This window comes from Lissotriton helveticus, chromosome 11, assembly GCF_964261635.1.
Source record: "Lissotriton helveticus chromosome 11, aLisHel1.1, whole genome shotgun sequence".
Lineage (NCBI taxonomy): Eukaryota > Metazoa > Chordata > Amphibia > Caudata > Salamandridae > Lissotriton > Lissotriton helveticus.
Genome location: NC_136072.1, coordinates 1,031,178,387 through 1,031,185,046, shown reverse-complemented (window position 1 = coordinate 1,031,185,046; position 6,660 = coordinate 1,031,178,387). Strand labels below are relative to the sequence as shown.

General features: G+C 46.9%; 1 long non-coding RNA gene across 1 annotated transcript in view; it reads left to right on the top strand.

Annotated features, from left to right (window-relative positions):
• The first annotated feature begins 1,167 nt into the window (after positions 1 to 1,167).
• The window catches only part of LOC144792435 (uncharacterized), a 142,856-nt gene continuing 137,363 nt past the window's right edge, over positions 1,168 to 6,660 (top strand). Inside the window, exon 1 of the long non-coding RNA XR_013602557.1 lies at positions 1,168 to 3,108. This is a non-coding gene — a long non-coding RNA (uncharacterized LOC144792435). The remainder of the gene's footprint in view (positions 3,109 to 6,660) is intronic.

Genomic DNA, 6,660 nt, shown 5'->3' with positions numbered 1-6,660 from the left:
TCGAAAATGCTTGAGGTCTAAAATGATGAGACTGTGAAAGAACTTTAACCAGTCTCTTTGAAGTTACATCCAAGGCATTAAAGGGTGGTACTGCTGCAGAGTTGGGATCTTTTTTGCCAGTCAAGCCGCGCCCAACTGATGAGCCCAACAAGTCGGGAACGTCTGTCACTGCTTGAGAACGGAACCATGACTGATGCGACGTGCTTGGTTTGTAGTGGCACAGTAAGCCAAAAATGACTGCCGGGAATGCAGCTTAGTGTCTGGGACTGATCCAAGATTTTCAGCCATCCCTTCTCTGCTTTTCTCTCTCACCTGCTGGAAGGGACAGAACAAGCCATTCACGCGCACAGGTACTGCCATAGACTGTCCCTATACTTCGGTTGTTACATGGTATGTCTTATTTAGTCTGTAAGGCCTATTTTCTTTAATTAGTTTCTCTTACTGCAGGCACAACATTGACATGCTTTCCTGCACCATTCAGCGCGACATGTGCGCTTTCACTTTCTAAGGAGCCCAGGACAGTGGCGGCCGCTTCTTTGAATTAAATAGGTCTCGCATTTTCAAGAGTTTGATCTATTGGCATTGTAAATGACAATGTCTTTTATTTATGTGTTAATCATCAAAACGGATAAATAAAAGGCATTGTCATTTACAATGCCAATAGCTTAAACTCTTGCAAATGCGAGACCTATTGCATTGCAAATGCTTGTTTTGTCAGAGTTTATGTAAAAATTCCTTCTGAAATCCGAAAGACACCGCACCATACCCGACAGAAAGCATCTGTATCCAACTATTTACCTGAAAGTACATTTATTTGGGGGGTGTAACAGCCAAAACACCCCGTGAAGTACGACCCTGCAGAAGGGGGAGAGAGTCTTGGACAATGAGGCCTCATGAAGGCGCAGCATATTTTTGGATCAAGGCTCCAAGAAGACTTTGAGCTTTACCAGAGTCAGGCATCTGGGTTGAGCCACACCTCATCCTTCAGTGACTCGGCCACCTCCACTGGCTGGCATGCAGTAGCCTAACCTGGCAGGGAAGGTGCGACAAATTACACATGCGCTCCCTCGCCTCACCTAGCCTCAGAATGGCCTGTTGCAAGCTTGGGACGGGAACATGCTTAATTACTGCACATGCTACAACACCAGGCAGGTTCCTGACTTGGGTGATTTATTAAAACCTGAGACCTTTATTTCCATCATGTCCCCCGCGATCTGTGCTGAGGAATATTCCTTTAGAAACCTGATGCATTGGGGCGTGGTCTGGCCGCGCAGGAAAATGGCGCCGCCTGAACGAGGAGCTCCGCTTCGGGAGGAACTCTTGATAGAGGCAGCGCTTTTTCCAGCATCAACGTGACTTCAAAAGCGGCGGTTTCAAAGACCCAAATAAGGTGGTTTCACTTGGTCCAAATTTCGGGGCCAAATGAATACTTTTCAGGCTTTGTTTCCCTTGGGAGTATCCTGAATTTGGAATTGTATGTTGGGCCTTGTGACGCAGCAAAGCACAGGCTCTTGCGTTGCTGGAATGCCGCTTCTCCCGCCCACATGCGCGGACTCTGAAAACGCGCCTCCAGCTTCTGAGGAGAAAAAAGGGCGCTTCTTTCCGCCGGCTCTTCTTCTGTGGTAAGGGCTATCGTTGCTTCATACGAACCTTCTCTTTTAACAATAAGGAGTCAGAGAACTATATTTCCAGTTAATTAGTTAAATACCTCAACTTTATAGTCTACATCTCAGTGTAATCCTTTTTTTTGTTATACACTGGGTTGTTGTTCTTTTTCTCTGAAACATGGTCGCTATAACAGTTTGCATTTGAGAGCAATACCTTCTACTACTTTTATATTTCAAGACGTAGTGAAGCTACTCATGATATTTTGCACGATGGGCACCAGTTGTTTCGACCGTTGATTTCATGATGTTATGATGTCATGTGGAAATGTTTTTCACTATTGTTAAGTCAAGCCAGTTATTTTACATTTTGATGGTCAGTCTTTGAAGAGTGGCGTTCTTGATTCCCTCCTCACGTCGAATATTTCAGATAATTCTGTCAGCTCTGCAGTGAATTCTTCAAGCTACCAGTTCAGATACCACTTCATAAATGGCAAACCACAAGAATGGCAACAAGAATTCTAAACATTCAACTTTTTCAGAAGCACTCAAACAACTGACTCTTCAGGGGATACTTTGAGCCGTATTTTACAAGAAGTTTCATCAATCATCTCTCGTTTGACGGATAGGGGTGCCAAAATTCTTTCCTTCACGTCAGAGACCAAATCTATGAGGGCAGATATTACACAATTCCATTCTAAAGAGGAGGAATTAAACCAACAAATAACAGTGATTGAAGCTAGTCTTGAATCAATACAAGGCAACGACCAAGACTTATTGTTTCTCCGCAGTAAGCTTGTGTACTGAGAAGACCGAAATAGAAGGAATGACATTAGATTCACAAATTGAAGGTCACAATGCTCGATTATTCTTATGTAATGTTCTACCCATGCTTCTTGGCATCACTTTTGAACCATTATTAGAAATTCTACGTGCCCATAGAATTGGTCCACCACGCAAAGGATAAGGTTCTCGCCCAAGACCTTCAATTGCTTGTTTTTTGCGCTATGATCAAGTACGACAAATATTGACTGAGGCACGCAAGCAGGGTTCTTACATTTATGATGGCCAAGAAATACACATGACAGCTGACTTTTCAAAAGAAACCAACGAACGGCGAAAGGCATTCCTATCCATGAGACCACAACTCAGACAGATGGACATAAAATATGGTTTATTTGACCCTTCTTGTTTCCATATCACCAAAAATGGAGAATCCAAAGATTTTTACAATGCTGAGGACCTCCAACACTTTTTGGAGAGTATTTCACTTCAAGATATGGATGTACAACATTCTCCCGCGGATCAGTCTACTTCAAATGCTACATCCTCTCAACGTCTTTACGACACCGCAGCTCCAGTGAAGTTCGTCATCGAGGCAGGGACCTTGCAAGACTGACTCGCACATATGAAAACAAAACTTCAGCTCTACAGGCAGTCTCTACCTTCACGCAAGTTCGTCATAGGGACAAGTCCCGATCTCCTTTAAAATCTGCCTCAGATGGTGAATAGGCTATGATATTATCTTGCTTTTCATTTTCTTATAACCTTATTTTATTCTACCGTATTTTGATGAATTTTTGCATGTAATAAATAGATAAGTATTTTCTAAAACCTTTATCAATCTCTATAACCAATGTAACACTTCTGCTATGTTTAGAATTTTTTTATTATTTATTGTATGTGCTTTATGGTGGCTTAAATTTCATTGATATTATTCTCCATAACACCCTCAGGTCCGGGACCAGGTAAGTATTGTTCAAGTGTTCAAGCGTTCAAGGGTTCAAGGGTTCAAGGTTTGCTTATATTTACATACATTCTTACATTAATATTATATATCTTTTACATTTGTTAATATATTTGATATATAAGATTTACACTTAGCTTAAGTATGGGACTTTTATAACATCAGGGAACTTTCAATTTTTCCTGATTGTCTCTATCTTTCACATATGCTCATAACTGGGATAATTTGTATTTATTCTCGCTTCTACTTTTGATGGGAATAAGAAAATAAGTTTTCATAACGTCTATTTCATTTCATGTCAATTACTATTAGTATCCGCATAAATACCTTACTATTTTATATGCATCTACGCTTATTATATTATACTTTATGCCTTATATTGTATATTAATTATATTCATATTTATGAGTTTTTCTTAATATTCTATTTCTCAAGTTTATATGAATTTGTTGACAATTTAATACCCTTTTTAATGCCAATTTTATACTCTTAGACCTTTGCAATCAAATGCCTTTCAGTATATTTTAGCTTTCCTTTTGTTGTCACGATTGTTATTCTCTTGATGGAGTTTTTTCTTCACATATTCCTATAGGACGTCTCTTTTGCTTTTTTCTTACATCATCTTTTATCGTTATCTACAATTTTTGTAGGCTAGCTTGTTCTTCTTGACTATCTCTATTACGTTTCTTTTACACAAATCTTTACTTTTTGCTTTAATCACCTAACTTTTCGATTCACAAAATCTTTATTCTTTTACATATTCCTTTTACATAACAGCCAGAGTACCTCCCCCTTCCCTCCTTTTTTCCTCTTTTCCATTCTGACATTTTCCCTCTTATTATATTTCAACTAATATATCATATGTCTTACTTTTACGAATACATTTCTTACTGAACTCTTAACTCTTTTACGCTATATTTTAACATGGCTTATACTCACTCTCTATCTACTATTACATGGAATGTCCATGGCCTCACCCATTATATCAAAAGGAAAAAGTACTTTCTTACCTACAGTCTAAACGTGTGGATATAGCTCTGTTACAAGAAACACACATTGATGAGATAGAATCTGACAAACTTTGCAGAGATTGGGTGGGGAAGGTTATTCATAGCAGCATTCACAAACATGATTCTGTGGATGGGGCGCTAGGTGGCGCTGCACCAAGATGGCTGCGCGCTAGAGAGGCTCTCGCCCACCTGAGCTTAAGCACGATCCTGAAAATATCCTGAGTGCACAAACTTGTGCACAGACATCACCGCTGGATCCGTGAGGTGGAGAGGTTCGCTCCGGCACCAAGATCGCCGCTCCAGCTGCCCCACACAGCGAGATATCGACGCTGGTGCCGCCCCGGGAACCCTGGCTGGAGCCTGAGCTGCTGCGGGATCGGCCGCGGAGGGCACTCTAGCCCGCGGCTTTGAGGCCCACACTTGCGGCACCTTCCTGGAATTGCCGGCAGGCCTGGACGGCCCGAGACTGCCCAAGCCCTCTCCCACTGCCCCCGACGGCCCCGCCGACACTCCTGGGGAAGCGGATCCACCTCCGGCCGGACCTGCCTGCGGACTGGCCACCCGGGCCTGAAGTCACCCAGGATCCTCCGGAGGCGGGAACACACGGCCCTCTGGACGCCCGCCCCATCTCCTAACCTGCCGCTGAGGTCACCGCTGACCGGAGGTGACCCTGGAAGGAGAGGTCCCCCCCCCCCGCCGCCTCGTGTCTGAACTGCGGAGGGCTGTGCTGCGGGCCCCCACGTCACCCGGGGCCTGCGCCCGCCTCTACCATCGGGGGGCTCAGACGGGTGCTCTGTCCATCCTTCCACGGGGAGCCGGCCTCAAGGGGGAAACCGCGAGACCTATAACCGGGCCGCCTGAGACGGCGTAATACACGGATCCCCCCCTCCCTCCTTGGCAGTCACTATACAGTGCGGGCTCTGCTCGGCCCATGCTCGGATTCGCCCCAAGCCACCGTTACCAACAGGTGCGCCTGCACTGTGGGGGGCGCTGTTCTGGACCTTTGACCTCCCCGGGGCCTTTGCCTGGCGGCACCGCTGTAGGCCCGACCGGAGGTCATTGCTATCCCCACCTGGCCCGTCAATTGCACGTCCACCTGGGCCGAATTACCTGCGGACCTACTGGCACCCTGGAGCTCCTAACTACAAGGTGAGGCCTATCTCCACTACCTGGGCCCCTCTTCACGTGCTTTCAGGCTCTGCTTGCTTCCACGGGGCCGCTTGCGCTGTCCCGGAGCGATCATTGGAGTTTGGGGGTGCTGCCTCGGCCTGCTGACGCCCGCTACACACGTTGCTGCCTGCGCTGGCCCCCAGGTGTGGGGGATTTGTGCGTGCTGTCCCCTCGGTGGCGCTCGCCATTGCCACGAACCCGGCCACCACCTTCTTCATGCACTGACTCGCTGGCCTCAACATTGTCTCACCCACTCTGGGGCTGGGCTTGGGGCGCTAGGGGGGTACCGATGGGGCCCCTAGGGCACTGCGGCGCCCTACAAGAAAGCGGAGACCCTGCTCGGCCCACGCCTTACCTTCTGACCGGCTGAAGAGCATACATACTCAAGCGCGCCGGAACCCCCCTGGTTCTCACCGCTGTGCCCTAGCCCAATAACCTCCACTTCCTCCCCTGAGATCTACGCCAGGATGGGGCGCAACAATGCCAGGCAATCTAAGCTGCCATATGAGTCCCGGAAAACGGTGGAAACTCAGCAGGATGTGCAGACAGGGCCCGGTGCCACAGCGCCAAATGATGAAGATTGGAAATCTCTACTGCTGGGCATGAAAAACAGCCTCACTTCCATAGACTCCAAAATAGATGCCCTTAATTCCCGAATTGACTCAGTAGTGGCCAAAATGGACCAACATGATCACCGGTTGGAAGAGGCGGAGGGCCGCATATCCACACTTGAGGACACTACTGCCACGTCGAACCGCCAGCTCACTCAAATGGACAGACTCCTTAAAATTATTGCGGACAAGAACGAGGACCTTGAAGCTAGGTCTCGAAGAAACAACGTCCGCATCCTGGGCCTGGCGGAGAAGACCAACACTGGGCGGATGGAGGAGTTCATCGAAAAACTCCTGATTGATTTGTTTGGCAGGGACTCCTTTTCGGCACACTTTATCGTGGAGAGGGCGCATCGGTCTCTTGCTGCCCGCCCCCCCCCCCTGGAGCTACACCGCGTCCCGTCATAGCTAGAATCCTCAATTATCGGGACAGAGACACCATTTTACGGCTCGCCAGGGAGAAACAAACTGTCCCTTGTGAAAACACTTCGCTATCCTTCTACCCGGACTTCACCACG